The sequence below is a fragment of the Ochotona curzoniae genome, unplaced genomic scaffold, assembly GCF_017591425.1.
Source record: "Ochotona curzoniae isolate NIBS_2020 unplaced genomic scaffold, NIBS_Ocur_1.0 contig_3190, whole genome shotgun sequence".
NCBI classification, from domain to species: domain Eukaryota; kingdom Metazoa; phylum Chordata; class Mammalia; order Lagomorpha; family Ochotonidae; genus Ochotona; species Ochotona curzoniae.
In genome coordinates this window covers 8,387,275-8,411,076 of record NW_024465751.1, presented here as the reverse complement: position 1 = coordinate 8,411,076, position 23,802 = coordinate 8,387,275, and the positions used below count along the sequence as shown (strand labels likewise).

The window sequence follows — 23,802 nt, the reverse complement described above, 5'->3', positions numbered from 1 at the left end:
GTATATCCATTGAGGTTATATACTAAGGCACTGGGCAAGTGGCCCCTAAGTTTGTTTATGGACCTAGTGGACCCACAGTGAGCCAGATTTAATTCTCCTGAGCTCACAAGTTGCTCGATTTCAGGTCTCAGATATCTATACCTTAGATCCTCTGTCCAACATCTCTTGCAATATTTAGATCTCTCTCATTTCCCAGGGTAATTTTCTGAGTGAATGACCGCATATCTCCTCGGGAAGGGGCTAGGTCATTCATTGCTACCTGCACCTGCTGTACATTACAGGATAATTCTGGGCATTTGTCCTCTTCATCAGCCAGCGTGGTCTGAATTTGAAGTTGAATTCAGGCCTGGGGATAGAGCCAGGGACCCTGACTTTCTGTGGAAGTAGCTGCCCTTCGCCTCCTGACCCTTAGTTTCTTTGGTTTGTAGATTAAGCAAACTTGTTCCCATCTTGCCCCTCTTCCTGCCCCTAGGTGCACCTTATTAACCATTTCCACAACTCTAAATGGGTTGCTGCTGGAGTGATCAGCCAAATCAGGTCTGCCAAGGACTATCCCTGATGTGTCACTTTGCATCTCATATCTCTTAGTCGACCCCAATAGGATACAATACTGCCTTGCCCTTCATTGCAGGGATTACAGCTACACTGCTTCTGTTGGTTAAGAACTACCCCACCATTATTTTGGGACTTTCTCATATCCAAGGAATTCTACTTGATTACTGTTTTCCGCTCTCAGCTTTGGTCTTTCAATGAGGACCACCCCCAATTTGACACACCAGCAACCTTAACAGCAGAGCATTTCTTTCTTTCTTTTTCTTTTAATTTAATTTTTTAATTGGAAAATCAGATACACAGAGAGGAGGAGAGACAAAAAGGAAGCTCTTCCACTTGTTCATTCACTCTCCAAGCAGCTGAAACAGTTGGAGCTGAGTTAATCTGAAGCCAGGAGCCAGGAGCCAGGAACTTCTTCCAGGTCTCCCACATGGGCGCAGAGTCCCAAGGCCTTGGGCTGTGCTTGACTGCTTTCCTAGGCCGCAAACAGGGAGCTGGGTGGGAAGCAGGGACCCTGGGATTAGAACCGGCTTCCATATGGGATCCCAACATGTGCAAGGCGAGGACTTTAGCCAATAGGCTACCACGCCTGGCCCATCAGTGGAGTATTTCTTATCACTTTGATAACCTGCTAGCCTCTCTTCAGTTTTGGTTCTTTCTTCCAATCCTATCCATGGTGATCTGGCATTTCTGTCACTTGGTGTTGGCTATTGCTGTCTCCAAGCTTCCAGGATCTATTCTAGCATTCTATGAGGGCCATCTTTTGCAGTTCTTGCCAGGATATCAGTTCTTGTAGGGCAATATAGTGCTAAAATAATAAATTCAACCTTACTCAACTTGATGGTCTGATCTCCTTGAACTAGCACTCTTAGGACTCATCTTGCCCTCTCTGGCTTTTGCTGGCATATTATTGGTGGCATCCTACCACTAGTTCAGTGGCTGGACAGCTCCATTGCTACTTTAGAGAAGCTGGGAATTCCCTGCCCAAGTTTTATATTGTGACTTAACCGTGATAGCTCTTGGTTTAGTGCCAGGTGGAAGGAGGAGACAGATCTTGAGAAAGGTGAACTGTGGCTTCCAAGTCATTTGATGGGTTTAATGGACTTTAACCAGGAGCTGCTCCTGTAGGCCTGGAGGGTTACAGATCATCCAGGGGCCATCCACATAGAGCCTCACATCCTATCTCATTGCTCTGGGCTTTCTCAGTAGACCTGTCCTAGATATTCTTTTCCTAATTATTGGGAGTTTAACCCTCACAGTAGTTGGCTCCTCTTAGGCTTAAGTCCTAGGCTTACCCTTAGCCCTGTATCTTCTTGCAAGAGCGTTGTTCTGTTTTTACATTTTACTCACAGCTACTATTTCTACTTATTTATGGTGCAAGCTTCTTATATGCTTGCCAGTGTTCCCTAGCTCTCACATGTAGCCTTCAATCACTAAGGGAACACTTCTCCAATTTTTTTTATCTTATTTTCTTTTCCAAAGCACCCATTTTCTCCCATCGTAGCTGACTTGCCTCCACCTAGTGGACCATCCCAACTCACCTCCTGGGAACAGCTATAACAACTGACTTGTTGTCACGGTGCCAGGGCTATCCTTGTTCCACCTGCCACCAGTCTTGGCGTTTTTGGGGAGTCTGTTTTCTGAGACCAATTTTCATGTTCTTCCTGGCACCAACTGTCACAGACGGGGTTGCTGAGACTCAGACATGGAAACTTGTTGGGGAACGGCCTCTCAGTATTAACAGCTTCAGACAGCAAAGGAAGGAGCAGGGTTGGGTAGAAATTGGCCTCTGCTATCTCATGGGGATTTCTGGGGCTGGGGTGGCAGGACTCTGGGGCATTTACATCCATTATTGATTAGAATCATTGGCCACCAAGTGCAAACTGCCCCTAGAAAGAAGGCTGTCTCTCTCTTTTAAATTTTATCTTAATATTACTAAATTGAGGGGGTTGCAGAACCATGTGGACCTCTGATTAGGATGGAGAAGGGATAAGGTGGGTGAGATTAAGTGTTTCGGGTTTTGTTCCTATAGACATGGGAGAAGGTAATTTGAAGGGGAAGAGGGGAGAGGGGATTAAAATATGCCACTACTTGCTGCCACACTACATTGGCACCCAGGAACCAAAACAGTCATTGGATGTCACCCTTGACGCCCCTATGTAGGGAAGAATGTTCAGATAGTTACTTGGGTGGTCTTGGTTGTTCTGAGAGGCTATTGGCTTTGTTACACCAGAAGTGAGAAATTTTCTGAAAAGGCTTGTTGCTTGTCCTTGTCTATCTCAGTGTGCACAGACCTTGGTGCTTTTTTATAGGTGTGTTGTTCAACCTTTCCTTCTTTCCATCTTTTGATGAGATACTCCAAGTGTTCTATTGGTTTAGATGAGTTGGCTGCCTTTTTTTTCCCTCTTCTTTTCATGTTCATTTGGGTATACTGTCCATTCTTGCACAAGGGTCAGCAACCGAGGTGAATCAGTCCTGCAACATATGCTCCAGGATCAGACCACATGTCCTTGTGATTTTCCCTGAGCACAGTGGTCTAGCTGGGGAGCCCCCTAAGAAACTTCACCTGAGCAAGGTCCTCAGACCAGATCTTGCTCTCACGTGTACCAACTAGTATAGGATCAGGCTCAGTCTGCCTCTCTGAACCAGTCAAAACACATACTTGTGAATGTAGGTGCCTGGTCAGTCCTGCCCCAGCCGTGAGTCTCAGGTGAAACATCAGGTGCTATGGCCTAGCCCAGTCCAGTCCACCACAAGCACCAGTTCTTAAGTATACTAGGGAGTGTTGTAGCCTACTCAGGACAACCCCTATGGATTCCTACTATGCCTGCCCCCAGCCCCAGGTCTTACACATGCCAGTGGGTACTGTGGCCCGGCCCACCTCGCCCCACTCCTAGTCTGACCTCTTGCACACTCAGGTGGGTGCTGTGACCTAACGGGGGTGTCCCTAAAGGTCCCCTATTAGACCTGCTCCCAGTCCCAGTTCTTGTGCATGTCAGTGGTGCTGTGTGTGATCTGGCCTGACATGACCTGCTTCCAGGCCTGGTACTTGCTTGTGAGTGGTGAGCTTAGCCCGACCTGAGAGGGCTCTCTTTTAGGGGTAGGGTGTTCAACATTCCCAATACCTTTTGAGTATGAGGGCCTTGATTCCAAAGGGAGATTATGGTATCATGTTTACCAGATGTACTAAACATGACAAGACTACATTAATTAAATGTTTTACAACTGGAAGAAGTCTTTCATTTCATTTGCTTGAACCACTGCATAGTTGGCAACTGTCAATGTCACAATGAAAAAGTCACAGCTTAGCTCTGGCCTGATGGAACAGACTGGCCATGAAAAGGCTAATAGGATAGAGGTATGACTGGATAGCTCCTTCATTTTATGCAAAAGGAAGCTGAGTCTCAGAGGTGTGCGCTACCTGACACAAGTGCAAAGTGAGTTGGTGGCAGGTGTGAAGGGTGACCCAACCTCCCAGTTCTCAGGTTAGGACCCTCACTCCTGCCCTAGGTTATCCTTTGCAGATTTGCTTGGAAACTGTTCAAGGTTCATGATGCTTGCAAATACAAACAGAAGAAAGTGCATGCAAGTAAAGCCAGAACGTGGAGGGTTCCTCTGTGTAATTAAGGAAAACCTAATTAATGGTTTGCATTTTTTCTTTGGGGCCCATGACCTGGCTTTCTGAGATGACTTTCTTCTGAGCCATTTGAGATGACTTGATCACGTTACTTGATGCTGAATAACTCTGCTAGACTGGTGGTGGCCTTGTGAAGTCGATCCATTTTGAATGGCTGAATGGAGGAGCATAGTTCTTGCCAGGACTGGTGTTGGAATCCATCTTCCCCATGAGGAAAACTAGACAAAGTGTCTCTGCTTCCTCTTTGCTTGTTACATGAGCTTGACTAAGGAGCAGGAGTTTTCCTGCTAACCTTGGTGGCTGTCTTAGAGAGATGAGATCATGAAACAGTGGGGGTGTGAGAAAGTTAGATGCTGTGGGCAATGACGGAGAACTTTCTGGATTGAGGTAGCAGGGTCAGAAAAACACCCTCAGGCAAATGCTCTTTCATGTGTGTGCGTGCAGCATCTCAGCACAGTCTGGGTGGTCAGAGGGAGCCTTGGAAAACCTGCCCCTGCACAGCTAGGAGTGATGTGGTAACACAGGGTGAGCTTGGCTGCCACTGGGGTCTGTTTTGGGGTGAATCACCTCTATGGCTGGAACAACCAACCAAAGTTAATCCACTAGTTGATTTTTTTATTTCTGTCTGAATTTTGCCAGCTGGGGCAGAATCCATACTCCCTTCTTGCTATATCTGAGTGTCATATCAACCAACATTCCCAGTCCTGAAGGAACTTGAAGCAAGTGGAATTGAGAAATCTTCTGCTTTTCACCCAAGAGACTCCATTTTCTCATACACTTAATCAACAAGCATCAATCTCCTTAAACTCTTGAGTGCTTCTGTTCTAACCCTCCCCTATCCCCCAGCTTTCCCATCCTTCTCTACACCCTGTCAGTATGTTAACTGAATGCTTAGAGTCCACCTTAAACCCTTCTTCAATTCAGACTTTCTTCTTTTTTTCACTATGCTCCTAATTATATCTCATATTGTATTATAAAGTTAAATACATTTACTATGTATCAAAATTGTATTAATCTCATTTTCTGCTATGTAGTTTAAGTATAGATAAGTAGATAGCATGCTATAAATATATGTGTATGTATAGTGTATTTATAACACAGTTATGAATACAGTGGGATCCAGCTCTCAGCAGAACTCATCCCAACATTACTTCCCCTGTTGGAGGTGCCCCTGTCTCTGGGGCCTCCCCTCTGTGTGCTCACTGGGCCAGGTGTGTAGCACTTACACAGAGTTTCAGTTATCTTTCCGTTTCTCCATTTTCACATCTGAGTTGAGCTCCTTCTGATTAGACTTTATTACATTAAACACAATGCCCTCAGAACCTAGTCTAGTCCTGGACACTCTACGGATGCTTCATTAGAACATTAGATCATTGCCTGACCTCTAGACTACGTTAAGCACCCATGTGTTGCGTCAACAACAAGGGAAAACTCAGTGAGCATAGCCTGGAGCACAAAGTAGCAGGGCTTGCAAGTGAACAAATCGAGGCCTGCTTTTGTTATTTTTCTAAGTCACCAATTATAAAACAAGCAGATTAATCAACTATTCTCTCTTGCCTTAAAAATGTGAGCTTGCAGCGCAGAGTTGAAAGGCTCATGAAAAGCTACTTATTTTGTGTGACTAAAAGCAAGCAAGACATCAAAGTCATTCAAGTCCAATTAATACTGCAAATATTTCAGTATTCTGTTGGTAAGCTAATGATGTGATGAATAATACAGACATGTACATAACTCATAAATTATGTATCTAGTCCATATCATTTTCTCCCTTTGTTTCAGCAAAAGCGACCAAGTTTTCTACCTAATTCTTGCTCTGGGGATGGCAATGCTGGATTATGTAACCTTTCTTGGAAGATCTGAAGCTTTCAGATCTTTTTATGGAGACATTAATTTCAATTTGGAGAAACACAAAGTATAAGCTCCTAAGTACAGGAATATGAAGTGTAGTAATTTATTGCAGTTATGCTGACAGCAGAAATGGATGAATCCAGAAATATGAAAATAATTTTTGGTGGTGCTGCAGCATATTATGTAGCAGCCACTTAAAAGAATAAGCGGGAGCTAGAACAGCTGACTTGGACACATTTCCATGAGAAAAAAAAAAGGTTGTGCAAGGATGGGCAACCAGGCAGAGCTGGTGAAGCCTGTGTGGGATGCTTGTATCTTGTGCAGGAGCCAGTGTGACTCTCAGCTGCTCAGCTTCTGGTCCAGCTTCCTGCTAATGCTGGGAGGCAGCAGTGAATGGCTCGGGTCTCTGTCACTGTGTACAAGATCCATTTGGAATTCCAGGCTCTTGGCTTTGGCCTGACCCAGCCCAGGCTGTTGTGAGCATTTGGGAATGAGCCAGGGGGCAGAAGATTCCTCCTTCTCTGTCACTCTGCCTTTCAAGTCTATTAAAATAAACAGCAAAAAGAAGTGTGAATAATCCATCTTGTTTCTGCAGAACACGTGAAAAAAACCTATGTGTGTGTACATTTTTCAGTTATGTTTATGTGATTTGGAAATGGAAAAGGAAATGGAGGAAATTGTGTAGTTAGCTTGTAAGGGTGAGTTAGGAGTATTGGTGATCATATGGATGGAAATACAAACATGTAAGCAAAGAAAAACAGAAGTTAGTGAAAAGAACATTCCATATTTGATTTGGCTTTGTTAAGTATTCTATATATACTAATGGAATATAGACAGAAAATGAAAGGGAAGTTTACAACTATATTTACTGATTTGTAGGTATGTTAATAGATGTATAATTATCCAGAGAAGGTATTCTGTTTCATTTACAGTTAACAAATGGGCTAAAAACCCTAAATATATGCCTGTTTTTGAGTGAGGAGAAAGTTAAAGAAAGACAAGTAACAAGACTATTAGTATTAGTTCTCTTGGGAGAGTGAAATAAAAGATGGGCTGACAGAGGCACCTGTGTTTTGTTTTATCGGCTATGAAGAACAGTGTAAACCTGAAAACATTGCTTTTACCACTAAAGAAACAACAAATGGGACATTTCTAAAAACTAGAAGTCCTTTGAAGACATGGGCTTTTGTCCCAATAGTATCTCTACTTCCTCTTCCTGGACAAATTCTTCATCCTTTCCAATCATCAGATGGAGATAATACTGTCTTCTGGCCCCTAAAGTAAATGATAGACCAGATTTTTTTTCTGAGAAAAACTTGGCACATTACTCAGAATTATGAAGCTCCGCCTTTCCCTCCAACTTTTTTTTTTTGCTACTATAGCAAAAGTGATTGAACCTGCTTGGGGGATTAGGGAGCTGGCAGTGAGAATGCCTAACTGAGGCACTGAAGTGTGAACAGCTAAGAGACCTTTGGGAAGCCGTCTGTGACAACGTTGATAAGGCAGGAAGTTGTTCAAGGCACAAGGGTTGAGTCAAGCTGAGTCTGCAATATGTAAAACGTATTTTTCACATGTGACTTTAGAACCATCTTCATACTTTTTTTAAATTTTATTTTTATTGGAAATGCAGATTTGAGGAGAGAGAGATATATCTTTGAGATCTTCCATCTGAAGGTTCACTCCGCAAGTGGCCAAAATCACCGGAGCTGAGCTGATCCGAAGCTAGGAGCCAGGAGACTCTTCCAAGTCTCCCATGTGGGTGAAGTGTCCCAAGGCTTTGGGCCGTTCTCAGTTGCTTTCCCAGGCCCAAAGCAGGGAGCTGGAGGGAAAGTGGAGCAGCTGGGACATGAACAGGTGCCAATGTGGGACCCTAGCAGTTGCAAGGTGTCCATCATGCATATCAGTCTACACACAGGTGTGGTTATAGTTGCTAGGTCAGTTCTGTCTCCAGCCCCATTTCCTTTTTTTTCTTTTAAAGATTTATTTATTTTTATTACAAAGTCAGATATACAGAGAGGAGGAGAGACAGAGAGGAAGATCTTCCATCCAATGATTCACTCCCCAAGTGAGCGCAATGGCTGGTGCTTCGCCAATCCGAAGCTGGGAACCAGGAACCTCTTCCAGGTCTCCCACATGGGTGCAGGGTCCCAAAACTTTGGACTGTCCTCGACTGCTTTCCCAGGCCACAAGCAGGGAGCTGGATGGGAAGTGGAGCTGCTAGGATTAGAACCGCCGGCTGTATAGGATCCCGGCATGTTCAAGGCGAGGACTTTAGCCACTAGGCCATGGTGCCGGGCCCCCAGCCCCATTTCTTATGCAAGCAAATGGATGCACCAGCCCAGCCCAACCCTGCACTACACACACCAGTTGGAACTGCAGCCCGGTCACAGTGACACCCATGCCAGCTTCTAACCTAGGTCTCTTCCCTCCACTCCCCTCACCCCACCTGAGACAAAGCAGGTAGGAAAATCCCCAGGCTAACCCTGCCTATCTGGTCATGAGCCTCCAGGTCCCTGCATACCTCTGCCAGTGCTATCCCCCAGGCTCCCTGCAAGCCTGCACTCCCAGGCCCCTACAAGCCCACCTGCGCTGGTGCAAGGCAGGTGTCCCACCAACCAGCAAGGATTTGTTTCTTCAAGACTCAGTGACTTAAGTCTGCATCCCTCGTGAAATGCCTTCAAAGGATAAAAATAACTATAAAAAAAAGTTTTTACTGTTTCAGTAGTCACAGTAATAGTGTTAATGGGTATTTTCTATTGCTTATAGGTCATACAGAAATAAGGATGCAATGCCCGTGACAACTGGGATTTGTGGTTGGAAGGAGGTAAGAGCTTTAAAATCAATGAGTTTAGGTGAAAATGCTGAATTATGAATTTGAAAATAAATTCATAATATTCCTATACTTTTATATTTCCAACTCTATTCGGAGAAAAAATTTGGAAAAAAAATGGATCAACCCATCAGCCTGAAACTCCATTTTCACTACAACTGTAATCTCTAAATACAAATCCTCTCTAGCGGGAGCAAGGGCTGCTAGGACTGGGAGGTGATTCCACCTGTGAATGTGCAAATGTGCAAGGCAGACTATTTAATTATAAAAAAAGTAAAAAATTCTATCAAATTCTATCAGATTCATGTTGAAAAGAACTCAAGAGTCAAGCAAAACAAACTCCTATTACAAAAAATAGGATATTTAAGCCTCAGTCGGCATAGGATGCTTATAAGTATGGTTTAAAAATTTTTTTAGGTAGCGAGTTCATAACAGCATCAACAATGAAAACAACAAACACTCTGTTAGTGCAAGGAAGCCACCTTGTTATTCTGAAAATCGGTAAGTGAGAGGAAAGGATGCGCTAGAGCCTCCACTCATTTCTAGTGCTGCACGTACCTCAGTGAAAACATACTGTAATTTGCTTTATAAACAACTTTTGCTAGGGAAGAAAGAGAGTAGTATTCGATGGGAGCAGGAGGGTTAGAAGAGTGTGATTGTGTATCTGAAATTGTACTAAAGGAATACACAAAGTTTGTTCTCCTTGTATTAGTTAAAATAAAATTTAAAGAAAATTTCAAAAAAAAAAAGTATTCCTGCCACTAAGTGAAGTGATGGCAGAATTATGTCACCTTTTCATAAATGCTTAAGAATTAATGACAGGTCATGCTCATTAATACTAGTAGGAACAAATGATCCTGCAATGGCATAGAATATCACAGAAAGATAGGCAATCAGATGTGTCCTGATACAAATATACAATATTCATTGTGAATCAGCCTGAAAAAGAAACTGCTAACTACCAACTTTCATGAAACATAGAAGAAAAAAGGACATATTCCACTACACTCTAAAGATGGATGCAATCAGAAAAACACAAAGAATACAAAAATCAGAGGACTGGCTATGATTAAAAAAAAAAGACAGTCTTGCTCACAAAAATTTGTAGGAATATCAAAAGTTGAAGAGAAATACTGCAGATTGAAAGATATTTGTCAGTTGCAGTGTCTGGACATCAAATCCACATTTTTACAATGCAATGGAAAATGTATATAACAAGTAGGAAATCTGATTCTAGACTAGATATCTGATGATACAAAGAAATTCCACTGATTTTTAGTAATGATCTCATAAGTTTTCAAAAATAACCTTATACTTTATAGGTGCATATTGAGAGATAGGATTATAAAGATGATAAGGATTTGCCATGTATTTTAAAATAATCAAGGAGGAGGGATTAGTGTATATTAGAGGCCAAGAAATTTCAGTAATGGATGCCTACCCTCATTACGTAAGCATGGTAAGTTCTAGGTCGGGGGTGAACCAGGCTGGGCCAGTTCATATAACCTGCTGGTGAATCTAAACACCAACTGGAGTGTGGGTTGGGACAAGTCGGGTCATAACACAAGCCAGTTTGCATGAGGACCAGGACTGCGGACCAGGTGGGCTGGACTAGGCTGTAGTCCTCACCAGCGTGAGCCACAATTGAGGGTGGTCCAAGCCCGGCCAGACTACAACACTCACTGGCAAATGCTGAGGTGAGCGGGCTATGCCAGACCAGGCCATGCCAGACCAGGCCACAGCATCCAACCAGCACAGGTGGGACCCAGTGGGGGAGTGGGTGAAACTGGTAGGGGGCTGTGAGGGCCTCCCCAGCTGGACCACCACTCCCACTGGAGAGCATGAGTTGGGATACGGGCAGACCAGGCCAGGCAAGGTTATAATGCCTGTTGGCCTCGTGTTGTGGGCAGGATCAGGGGAAAGCCAAGCTGGGTTTGACTGTCCTACTGGTGCATGCATAAGTCAGAGTGGATGTGTGCTGGTTGGGCTTTGCCACAATACCAGTTGGCAGATGCTGGCACTGTGGGCTAATTCTGTCAAATTAACCTTCAGAACCACCTGGAGAGTGCAAGATCTGAGAGTCAGAGAGGACGCAGTAGGGAAGCAGTGGGGACCTCCCTCCTGGATTGTCCCTCTGACTGGTGAGCATGAGAACCAGGACTGGAGCAAGCATGGATAGACGGAGAATGGCACTCACTGGCAAGCGTGTGGGCTGCAGAGTGGGGCTGTTTGTGTTGAACTAGGCCTCAATGCTTATTGACATGTATGAGCGCTAAATTGGATGTGGGACAGAAGGGGATGAATCTACTGTACATACCGGCAAGCATTGGAACCAGGGCAGGGGCTGGGACTGGTGGGGGTTTTTGAGAGTTGCTCTGTCTATACCGCAACTCCCACTAGTGCAAGTGAAGACCAAGTGTGTGGTGGGCAGGAGTGAGCTGGGCTTCAACACCCATTGATTTGTGTAAAACACAGGGCTGGAGACAGAATTGACATAGCAATTGCAACTACCAGCATATACAGAAGCTGATTCAGGTGATAAACTCTGCTGGACTCTTTATTGGCAAGCACACATAAGAATCAGGTCTGGGATAACCTCCAATGAAGTTTCTTTTTTTTTTTAATTTTTACATTTTATTATTATTATCATTTTATGTTATAATTCCATAGGCTCCTGAGATTTCCCTTATCCCCTCCCCAATTCCCTCCTCCCCACCTAGTTCCTCTATATCATTACTAAAGTATAGTTCTTCATACACAGTCATATGTCCATCATTGCGGGCATGGACAATGGCAGAGAGTCCAGCATCCTATTGTCAAGATAGAGTAAACAGTTTCATTGTAAGTCCATCTTTGTGTGGAAGTAGAAACACATACTACATTGTATCCTCACATCTGGATATGTTAGTCTCCATTTCAAAGCTACTGTACATCCCCTTAAATGAAAAGTCACAGTACAAAATCAACAATAGGAAGAAAAATAGAAATTTACAATGCCATGAAGCTAAATAACATGTTACTAGATATGACAGTCTCCATTACACAGCTACTATACATCCCCTTCAATGAAAAGCCACAAAACAAAATCAACATCAGAGAGAAAAAAGAAATTAACAACACCATGAAGTTAAACAACATGCTACTAAATGACTAACATGTAGCTGAAGAAATGAAAATGAAGACCCTTCTTGAAGAAAATGATGCTACTGTATGATCTATGAGTCATTAAATGATTTAATCAGAAGAAAGTGTTTTGAAGACACGAAACTAAGAGAAAACAACAAAATCCATGCAATATAGTTTCCGCTGATCTTTGTTGGTGAAGTGTGTCTCTTCTAGACAATAAATAGATGGGTTTTGTTTTTTAGTCCAGCCTACTAATCTATGATGCTTGATTGAGCTTAAGCCATTTACATTCAGAGTTTAATATGTATGGATGGTACTTTGGAGCTGTCATTTTAGCAAGGGGTTGTTCATTGGTTTAGTCTTCTGTTGTCATTTTACTGGGATATTCTTCCCATTTGCCTTTGGTTTTGTTGGGTACTATTCCTCTTCTCTGTCAAGAGAACATCTTGAAGTATCATTTGTAGGGCAGGTTTGGAAGAGGTGTATTCTTTTAACTTTTCTTTACTGTGGGAGAATTTTATTTCATTTTCAAAGACATATAAAAGCTTTGCTGGATATGTTATCCTAGGCCGACAATTTTTTTCTTTTAGAATCTGGAATATGTCACTCCATTCTCTTCTGGCCTGTAGAGTTTCCTGTGAGAGATCTCCTGTGAGTTTAATTGGCATTCCTTTATATGTTAACTGATTTATTTCACGTGCACTTTTAAGGATCTTTTCCTTATGTTCAATTGAATAGAGCTCGATGATCATGTGTCTTGGTGAGGATCGCTTTTGATCAAGCCTGTTGGGAGTTTTGTGCCCCTCCTGGATCTTGTTTCCCAATTCTTTCTCTAGATTAGGGAAGTTTTCCTTGATTATTTCATTAAATACATTTGCAAACTTAGCTTCTCTTTCTGCACCTTCTGGGCTCCCATAACTCATATTTGACCTCTTAATAGTGTCTTTCAATTCTTGAATGCTTTTTTGGCCTGATCAAGCTCTGCTTCCAGCCTTTTGTTTGATTCCCTCGGATGACACGAAATATCTTCCTATTCTCAGATTCTTTCTTCTGCTTGCTTCATTCTATTTTGGAGACTCTCCATTGTACTTTTAATTTGCTCTACTGTGTTCTTAATTTTTGATATAGCAACCTTGATTTGATTTATTGCTTCCTTAAATTCTTTGAGCTATTGCATGAGCTTCTAATTTTTTATCAGAAGCTTTAAAATGAGTTTTCTCAATTCTGTAGGACCCATTTTCTCAATGTCTTCCTCAGTTAACTCTGAGGTTGGTGTAGGGTTTTGCTCCTTTGTAGGGGAGTTTTCATTAATATTCATTGTGCCTTTGTCTCTTCTTTTGCTCTTGGTCATTGCACCTCTGGTTAGCAGATTCTTCTCTTTGGGGCAGGTTTCTAAGCTCTGTCACCCACAGGTCTACAATGCAATCATACTTATTGCAGTTGGTACACAGCTCTTTGTTTCCAGCTAATTGTGCCACAACCTCCAGCAAGTTCCAGGTCTGGATTCTTATGTCAGATTTCCTCCGTGGTCTCCACAGCCCCAGCTCCTGGCTCACCAGTCTCTACCTCCTATGATATGGTGCTGAGGTTGCACTGTTGTCTCTGCAACCTTTCTCCCACTTTTGATTGGAGCAGGTCCGAGGATTAGAGAGACACCAGGTGTCCTACATAATTAGGTTGTTGGTGGCACTGATCTTGTTGGAACCTGTTTGACATTAGTTCTAGTGCCACACAGACCTATTTTGACCCATACGATGACACAGTTGATATTATTTTCCTGCGGAACCAGTGCAATCCATGGAACTCAGTGAGTTCTCATGAGCTCAGCACATGCGCAGTTCACTGCTTTCCCCCTGCAGTCCTAAACCTTTTGCCATAGTGTACAAAATGGCGCATGACTAGAGTTCTTGATCTGCTGGTCATCAGGTCTTAGGGCTACCCAGACCTGTCTTGAGTGGAACCTGTAGAATGCCACGTTGCTGCAGTTGACCGAGTCAGAAATGCGTTCACTCTCAGCTCAGTGTATGCTCAGTCCTTTCCCTTGCCTTTGCCTCCTTGGGCAAAATGACGCCCAAATCGGCTCTAGAGGGCTGACTGGGCTGTGAAATCCACCCTGTTCTCGCACTGCCCATCTGAGATCTGTTGCTCTGTCTGCTCCTGGTCAAATCTGCAGACCAGCAGGACGGACAGTGGATGGGGAGGATCCTGAAGCAATGCTATCAAGGCATTTAACTTGTGAAGTTTTCTACAAGCTATATGTATTGTACCATAACAATTGCAATGCTTTTCTTTAAAAGAAAAATTATGGAGGAATCAAGATGGTGGAATCAGGTAAGGACATGTTTAAACAGATGGAGAATCATAAGCCAGGGTGAAGCAGAAAGGATACACTCCAGAAAAACAGGACAGGCCGATGGCAAAGGGGCACCTAGAGACTAATGGACACTGGAAAGTAGCTGAGACAATGGTGTGATGCTGCAGTGACCAGCTAAGCCAGCTGAAGTCAGCAAGTGGTGAAGTGAGCTCCCCTGGAGGATGGAATTCTACCAACAGCCAGGTGGGAAGGGGAGTTCACCAGGAGCTCAGCAGGTGAACCCAAAGAACTGCCCATCCTGCTGATTTGCTTGATTTGACTAAGAGCAGAGACAGAGCAGCTGATCCCAAATGGGCGGTGTGGGAACAGGGTGAATTTCACAGCCCAGACCCTTACCAGAGCTGTATCGGATACCATTTTGTGTTAGGGAATCAAAGGCTGTGGGACAGGACTGCACGTGCACTGAGCTTGGAACAAACTCACTCATTTCGGGCTCAGTACATTCTGCCCACATGGCAAACTAGAGATTCCACCCAAAATAGGTAGCCCCCAGACCTAATGACCAGCAGATTCAGAACCCCACCAGTGGCACATCAGGCATCAGTTTGTACAATGTGGCAAAGGCCATGTGCATGTGTTGAGCTGGGACCAAACTCACTGAGCTCAGTGCCTTGCACTGGTCCTACATCAAAATAAGAGCGGTTTGGAATTCAACCTCAGAGCTTCAGTGCTGGGAGCTTCCAGCAGTGTGTTGTCTGCTGGGAGTAGCTGAGCCAGGTCAGACTCAATGCTTGGGGCTGTAGCCACAGCCACTGTGACCACATGGTGAATGAGTCCCAGGCTTGCCTGGGCCTGAGAGGTTTCTCCCTACACTGTAAGTATGTGGTGAGGGGATCTCTCTGGAATAGGGTGGGTCCCTGGGCCCACCTACCACCACCATCTTGCGGCAAAAGGGGCCTAGGAAAGTTCGAACTTGGGCTTTGGGTGGTGGGAACTTCCAGCAGTGTGACGGCTGGCTGCTGGGGGGTCTTTAGGGTGTGGGTAAGACCACTGTGTGTATAAGTAAGGAATGATTCTTGAGGAACTCCCAACAACAGGGTCACTGTACTTGCAGGTAAGCAAGGGGACTGAGATCTGGTGGTTTGGAAGGGCGAGACCAGAAGGTCTATATGCATCAGGCTGATACACTAGACTACATGATCATCCTTCAGCTCATAAAAAGACTAATATGGAGGGGCAGGCTATACTGGGCAAGAGCCTAGCACCTGCTGGGGCATGTTCAGGAAAGGCCACCATTCCTGTGGAACAGGAGTTGGACTAAGTCGGATTGGTCCATGGACCCACCAGTGTGTGCGAAATCTGACATTGGGAGGAATTCTGATGGAGGAGCTTGGGAAACTCCTTTGTCAGGACACACACCCTGCAGGTGAGTGCAAGAGCCAAGATGGGAAACAGCCCAAATCAGGCCAAAGTATGGTACTACTAACATATATTTGGCACAGGTTGGGGGCAGGCCAGCCTGGATCAGTTCATATCACTTGCTGGTGAATCTGAGCACCAGAATGAAGTGTGGGTCAGGCTGGGTCAGGGCACAATAACAGCCAGTTCACATGAAGGCCAGGACTGGAGGCTGGAAGGGATGGGCTAGGCTGTAGCCCCCACCAGAATGAGCTGGAATTGGGGTGTGCCAGGCCTGGTCAGGCTACAGCAACCACTGGCAAATGCCAAGATGGGGCAGGCTATGCCAGACTGGGCCACAGCACCCAACCAGCACATGTGAAGCCTGGGGGTGGTGGGGATGGACCCAGTGTGGGGACTGTGGGGCCCCCTTTCTGAGCTGCTACTCCCACAGCTAAACACAAGAGCTGTGATGGGGTAAACTAGGCTGGGCAGGGCTACAACATCTGATGGCCTACAAGTGAATTGGATCAAGGAAAAGCCAGGCTAGGATAACTGTTGTGGTTGTGGGTGGTGTTGGACTTTGCCGGAGTATCAGCTGGCAGATGCTGGCACAGGGGTGCAAATTCTGTCAGGTACAGGCATGGCTAGACATATGGTAACACCCACTGGCAGCAATGTGAACTGGATAGTGGGGTTGGTTGGGATGAACTGGGCTTCAATGCCCATCAACATGTATCAGAGCCAAAATGGATATGAGACAGAGGGGACCAGTCAGTTGATCATACAGGCAAGTACAGGAACCAAGGTAGGGGACGGGCGTGGTGGGAGTCATTGTGAGTTGCGCTGACTATGTGGCAGCTCACACTGGTTTGTGTGGAAGCCAAGTATGCGGTGGGTAGGATCTGGCTAAACTCCCAATTCCCATGGGTTTGCATAAAACATGGGGCTGGAAACAGAATTGACCCATCAATTGCAACTACCAGTGTGTGAGTAAGCTGATTTGGGTGACAGACTGGATTGGCAAACACACATAAGAATCAGGTCTGAATGGCCTCAGATGAGGTTTCTTTTGCAATTCCCTACCAACTGAACTGCTGGACTCAGAACCCCAAACGTGGAGAAAATTACAGATTCTATGGTCTTACCGTGGAGCAGTGGACAAAATATTCAAATGCACATGAAGGATATGGCAGTATATTGGAGCTTCCAGAGGACCCCCAGTACCACGCAGAGGATGGAGGACGGAACAAATTGTTCAACTACTTCAACCAAGCAGAGACACTAAGGTGGACTGTCAAAGCCAGTGGATTCTGGAGAGATTTTTATCATAGTTGGAGTGGCAGAATCGACAGCAGTTCAGAACTGTTGAACTATCAAAACCTATTGAGAATGTCATGGCATTGTAAATTTCTATTTTTCTTCCTGTTGTTGAATTTGTATTTTGGCTTTTCATTTAAGGGGATGTGTGGTAACTATGTAATAGAGACTATCATGTCCAGATGTGAATTGGTCCCACATCAAATACCAACTTTGGCAACTTACAATTCAAAATAGGTCTGTGCGGCCCTCAGACCTAATGGCCAACAGGTTCCAGCAAGATCAGCACTACCAACAACCTAGTTATTTAGGACACCTGGTGACCTCCTGAATCCTGGGACCCGCTCAAACTAGAAGTGGGAGAAAGGTTGTACAGCCAATGGTACAGCCTCAGCATGGGCTCATAGGAGATGGAGACTGGTGAGCAAGGAGCTGGGGCTACAAACAGTATGGTGGAAATCTAACATAAGAACCCAAACCTGGGACCCAGGCGTGATGGCGCAAGTGGTTAAGGTCCTCACCTTGCACACCCAGGATCCCATATGGGCACCAGTTCTAATCCTGGCAGCCCCACTTCCCATTCAGCTCCCTACCTATGGCCAGGAAAGCAGTCGAGGACGGCCCAAAGCCTTGGGACCCTGCACACGCTTGGGAGACCCAGAAGAGGCTTGTGGCTTCGGATTGGCTCAGCTCCAGCCATTGCGGCCACCTGGGGAGTGAATCATTGGACGGAAGATCTTCCTCTCTGTCTCTCCTCTCTGTATATCTGCCTTTCCAATAAAAATAAAATAAATCTTAAAAAAAAAAAAAGAACCCAAACCTGAAACTCGCTGGAGGGAGTGACACAAGTGATTGCAAACAAAGAAGTGGGTAACAACTGCAACAAGTAAAATTGAAGTGCAGATCTATGGGTAACAGAGCTTAGAAACTTGCCCCATGGAGAAGAATCTGCTAAGCAGAAGTACAATGGCCTATAGCAGAAGAGACAGAGGCACAACGAATATTACTGAAGACTCCCCTGCAAAGGAGCAAAAGTCTTTGCCAACCTCAGAGTTAACTGAGGAATACATTAAAAAAAAAAAGGGATTGGGGGATACAGAATTTGAAACACTTCTAATAAAGCTTCTGATCAACAATGAGAAGCACATACCAGAGTTCCAGGAGTATGTCACACAGGAAATAGCAACACTGAAACAAAATCAAGCCGAAATATTAGATATGAAGGATTCAATAAAGCAAATCAAAAAATCAGTAGAAAGTATCCATAATAGAATGAAGGAGGCAAAAGAAAGGATCTCAGAATTGGAAGATATTTCTTGTCACAATGGAGAGACAATCAAAAATCTGCAAGTAGAGTTGGGTCAAGCTAAAAAAAAAAAAGCATTCAAGAATTAAGAGACACCATTAAAAGCCCAAATATAAGAGTTATGGGAGTTCCTGAAGGTGTAGAAAGATAAGGTGGGTTTAAAAATCTATTTATTGAAATAGTAAAGGAAATTTTCCATAATTTGGAGAAAATTGGGAAACAATATCCAGGAGGAACACAGAGCTCCCAACAGGGATGATCAAAAAGCGATATTCACCACAACAAGATAATCAGGCTCTCTTCAATCAAACATAAGGAAAAGATCCTTAAATGTGCATGTGAAAAAAAATCAATTGACCTATACAGGAATGGCAATTAAATTCACAGCTAACCTCTCAAAGAAAACTCTACAGGCCAGAAGAGAATGGAGTGATACATTCCAGATTCTAAAAACAAAAAATTGTTGGCTCAGGGTAACATACCCAGCAAAGCTTTCCTTTGTTTTTGAAAATGAAATAACATTCTTCCACAGTAAAGAAAAGCTCAAAGAATACACCTCTTCTAAACCTGCCCAGATACTTAAAGATGTTCTCTTGGGCCTGGCGCCATGGTCTAGTGGCTAAAGTCCTTGCCTTGAATGTGTCGGGATCCCATATGGGTGCTGGTTCTAATCCCGGCAGCTCCACTTCCCATCCAGCTCCCTGCTTGTGGCCTGGGAAAGCAGTCAAGGACGGCCCAAAGCTTTGGGACCCTGTACCCGTGTGGGAGACCTGGAAAGAAGTTCTTGGTACCCAGCTTCAGATCGGCGCAGCACCGGCCATTGCGGCCACCTGGGGAGTGAATTATCCGACGGAAGATCTTCCTCTCTGTCTCTCCTCCTCTCTATATATCTGACTTTGTAATAAAAATAAATAAATCTTAAAAAAAAGAAAAGATGTTCTCTTGACAGAGAAAAGGAATAGCGCCCTCCAAAACCAAAGGCAAATGCAAAGAACATCCCAGTAAAATAACAGAAGACTCAAATCAAACAATGGATAACCCCTTGCTAAAATAACAGGACCAAATCACCACCTATTTATATTAACCCTGAATGTAAATGATTTAATCCCATCAATCAAACATCATAGATTAGTAGACTGAATTAGAAAAACACAACCCATCCATTTGTTGCCTACAGGAGACATATCTCACCAACAAAGATCTGCAGACGCTACATCTCATGAATTTTGATGTTTTGCTTTTACTTTCATTTCTTCAAAAGAGTTTTTTTTTTCTCATATTAAATTCTTTAATGACTCCTGGATCATACAATAGCATTTTCTTCAAGAAGGTTCTTGATTTTCACTTCTTCAGCGATAAATTAGTCATTCAGTAGAATGTTATTTAACGTCATGGCATTGTACATTTTTTTTTCTTCCTGTTGATTTTCTTTTGTAGCTTTTCATTTAAGGGGGTGTATAGTAACTGTGTAATGGAGACTGTCATATCCAGATGTGAGGATATAATGCAGTATGCATCTCTATTTCCAAATAAAAGATGGACTCCCAATGAAACTGTTTAATGTATTTTGACAATAGGATGCTGGAGTCTCTGCCATTGTACATGCCCACAATGATGGACTTAGGCGTATTTACCAAGAAATATACTATTGTAATAATATAGTGGAAATGAGTGAGAGGAGGGGATTTGGGTAGGAGTTCAGGGACATTCCAGAGGCTATGGAATTGTATCATAAAGTCATAATTTTAAAATGGAAAATATATAGTAAAGTTTTTAAATTGCATACTGTGTGTGTGCTTATATATAATTCAAAAATAGACAATAGTTAACCAAAACATGAGAAATCAGCATGGATCCTTGGGAGGTTAAGAAAGGTAATGATCGTCACAGAGCAAAGGGGACTTAGTGGAAAGCACCAGGGCTCTATTTCTTGTGGCTACAGAAATAGTATGCCTCTGCAGGATAGCTACTTCCGCAGGAGAGCATGGGCTGGGATGGGGGCAGACCAGACTAGGCAGAGCTACCACACCTGTGCGCCTCATGTGGACTAGATCAGGGAAAAGCCGGGCTCGGTGGATTATTCCTACTGGTGCAAACAGAATTAAAGTGGGCGAGGTTTGTTTGGGCAGCAGTAACTGGAATCTGGGAGTGGGAGAGGCCTGGGAGGGTAATAGTGGGCTCATCCCTCTTGGGTTACCACTTCCATGGGAGGACATAAAACTAAACAGTGGCTGGGGTGGAATGGGGTGTGGGACAGACTGGATTACTGCTACACTTACTGGCAAACCAGGGTAGGGGCGGTCCTGGTTGGGGTTATTGTGGGTCGCTCCAACTAGGCTGCAGCTCCCACTGGTTTAGGTGAGGGCCAAATATGTGCGGGGCAGAACCAGGCTGGACTGCAACACCCATTGGTTCCAGTGGAAGTCGGGAGTGAAAACAGAACCAACCCAGCAATTACAACCACCAGCTGATTGGAGCGATGGACGGTGCCTGGCCCTGTACTTGTTAGCACATACAAGAAGTTTCTTTGGAGATCTTCCTAATCTAAATGCTGGACTCAGAACCCTAACGAAGAAAAGAGAGAAGACAGAACAGGTCAACCAACCATCTCAGCTATGATGGACTATGTCAATCAGTGGATTTTTCAAAGACCTCATAGTGCTTGGAGTGGCAAGATTGACAGCGATTCATAACTGTTGCAACATCAAAACCACTCGAGCAAGAACCTCAGAGCATGCCCTATACCCGGGACTTGGGGAGGGTGGGAAATTGGGTGGGCCTTCTCCCTTAATACCCCCCTTTTAAACATGAAGGTAACAATATGGAAAACATACTAGTATTATCCACTTTCCTGTAGCCCTTGAACCTTCTTACTCTAACTAAGTATGTAAAGAATATACAAATAAATTTTATTAATAAAAAAAAAAGAAAGAAATAGTATGCCTCATACTGATGCATAAATGCACACCCATTTTTGACTTACATCCTTTTCTGTGTGTATGTTGCACTTCAAGGGGAAAAAATTAAACTTTTCCAAACTAAAGGAAAAAGCCAATGCCAAGTGAGGGCCTAAAAAGACTTCCTCTGGTGGGGCCGCACATTACCTTTGAAACTAAGTCAAGAGAGTTAGATCTGGGGAATAATAGACTGGGAGAGCAGACTGGAATCAGCTATCCAGTCACTGGCAAGGAAGCTTGTTGATGGGCCAGCCCCAGCTCAGAGGTTGTCATGAAGGAAAGGCTACACCACTAGAAAATTGTGTGGTACCTTTTGAGTGATGTGGGATGCAGGGGCTGGGCAGTAGCAAGACAGTGAGCAATGTTAGGGCTTATTGCCTAGGGGCTAGAGCTGGACCTGCAGGCTGCAACTCAAGAATCCAGCTGGATACAATTAACCCAAGTTAGTGTTTTCCCAAAGGTAAAATAGATTTGCTGGCATACTCTAAAAAAAAAAAAAAAAAAAAAAAAGGAAGGAAGGAAGGAAGAAAGAAAGAAAGAAAAAGGGGTGGAACTAAAAATTATGTCACAAACAAAAAGCAGAAGACATTACATAGTTTAGATTGGGTGGAGGTAAAGAGAATAAAGGGTTCATTTGGAAGGACTGTGGTCAGTGGTGCCGAAGCCCGTAGCTTATACATGTTGGCCAAGGGATAGCAGGAGTGTGGGTCAGGTATTCGACTTTGATAAGACAGAGTCAGAGTGGCAGATCTCTGGGAATTTAACATAGATAAGATTTATTGTAGTGGGGTATTTGTCCAATGGTAATATATTAAAGGCAGAGTACTCTGAAATCAACCACCAACACACAGAAAGGTCCAAATCCAGACACAGAGAGATCTGGATTTTGAATCCTTTTTTGTTTTTTACGTAAGAGCCATATACTTTTCCTTTTACTTGTTTCTTCATCAGCAAAATGAACATAATACAATATTCCAGGATAACTTGAAGAAATGCAAGGATGAACATGCAAAGAAGCCTCCCTGGACCAAGTGCCATCAATAGGAACCAGAGCCTGGAACACCTGTTTCTATGAGCCTCATTGAGTACGCAGTGCAAAATCTCTTGGGCAACTCAACTGCCATTTGGAAACTCTCCCAGTTCTTGGCCATCCTTGGTATAGATCAGCCTAGTAAGGGTGACTCCCTTTATTAGGGCGCTCTTAAAGATTTAGCAGATCCTCTGCAACTGTTCTGGGGATGCCCTACCTGGGGGAAAGCTTTCAGTTTAGGACCAGTCCCAACGTTATGACTTGTGAACTTTCTTTTCTGAGGCTGCTCTGGAGCCCCAGATAGGCAAAGGCAAAGTGACTCTTCCACTCTTCCCTGCAGACTCTACCACTAGTACCATTGGACCTACTTCAGCGACAAAGCCCAACCAAACACTTTACCTTCCACATCCCAGTCTGCACATAGCCCTCCTTGGCTTCCTGTTCATTCATAGACACAAGGCTGTACTAGGCTAGTTACAGGCTGTGTTGGCTGAACCCCTTAAAGCGAAGGCTCATATCCCAAACCAACTCCTTTAGCCTAGTACCGATTTTGCTGACTTTTTCAGTGTGGATTACTTGATTAAGAGATCACCTGACAGATAACTCCCCCAGAAAACTGAGAATAAAACTGGATGAAACACAATTCCCAGTATCATGGCATATAACTATAGTGACCATGGTTTAACAATTATATTGTGCGACTTTTTTTTCCCCCTTCTTTTTCATGGTCATGTGGCAGAGCTAGGCAACAGCACTTGAAACAGGAGACTTGTCATGTGTTTCTTTATCCACTCTACTCATTGAATAAGATGCTGAATTGGCCTGTTTGAGATTTCTCATTTCCTTTGGCCCTCCGAGGAGGGCTCTTGGACAATAGTTGGGCAATACTTGGGCTTCTGGGATGAGGAATTATAAGAGAATGGAGACAAGAGGGAGGTAGTAAGGCACGCGTGGGAGGGAGAGCTGCAGGAAGTTCTTGAAGGGGGTTGGTAGGCCAGGCAAAGGTGCAGCTTTGTGAGCAAAGGGGGTGTCAGGGAAGAACTCACCATGTTTGGTAAATACTAGTTCTTCTACCATTGCTTCTGTGTGTATGAACTGTGCTTCATTCAATCACACTCAACTTTATGAATAATACAAGTGCAGTGAACAAAGGTGGGGAGGGAATTTTAAGAATACAAAAGGCCTGGAATTGGAGTCGGGGCAAGTCTACAACAAAAACAGCTCCTGGGGTCATCCTTCCCAGGAGAACTTGTGGTCCTCTTGCGTGTGGATGAGGATCATTCAGCAACATTAGCTCCTGCTCACACACAACCCATCGACTTCTGGTTCACTAGCCTGCCTTCTTCACCACTGAATGGATGTTCACACTTCTTGGAAAGGCCTCATCTCCTCTGACTTAGCCTGTGTAATAAGCAGGTGCTTAGATCACAGACCAACTGACTAGCTTGCATCAAGTGCACATTTTAAAACTAATCTGATGTCTT

General features: G+C 44.0%; 1 long non-coding RNA gene across 4 annotated transcripts in view; it reads left to right on the top strand.

Moving 5' to 3' along the window:
- LOC121155871 overlaps window positions 1-22,991 on the top strand; it is a 166,236-nt gene extending 143,245 nt beyond the window's left edge. For all 4 annotated transcript variants that reach the window (XR_005883763.1, XR_005883764.1, XR_005883765.1 and 1 more), the window contains 2 exons: window positions 8,804-8,861; window positions 22,240-22,991. This is a non-coding gene — a long non-coding RNA (uncharacterized LOC121155871). The remainder of the gene's footprint in view (window positions 1-8,803; window positions 8,862-22,239) is intronic.
- The last annotated feature ends 811 nt before the right edge of the window (window positions 22,992-23,802 follow it).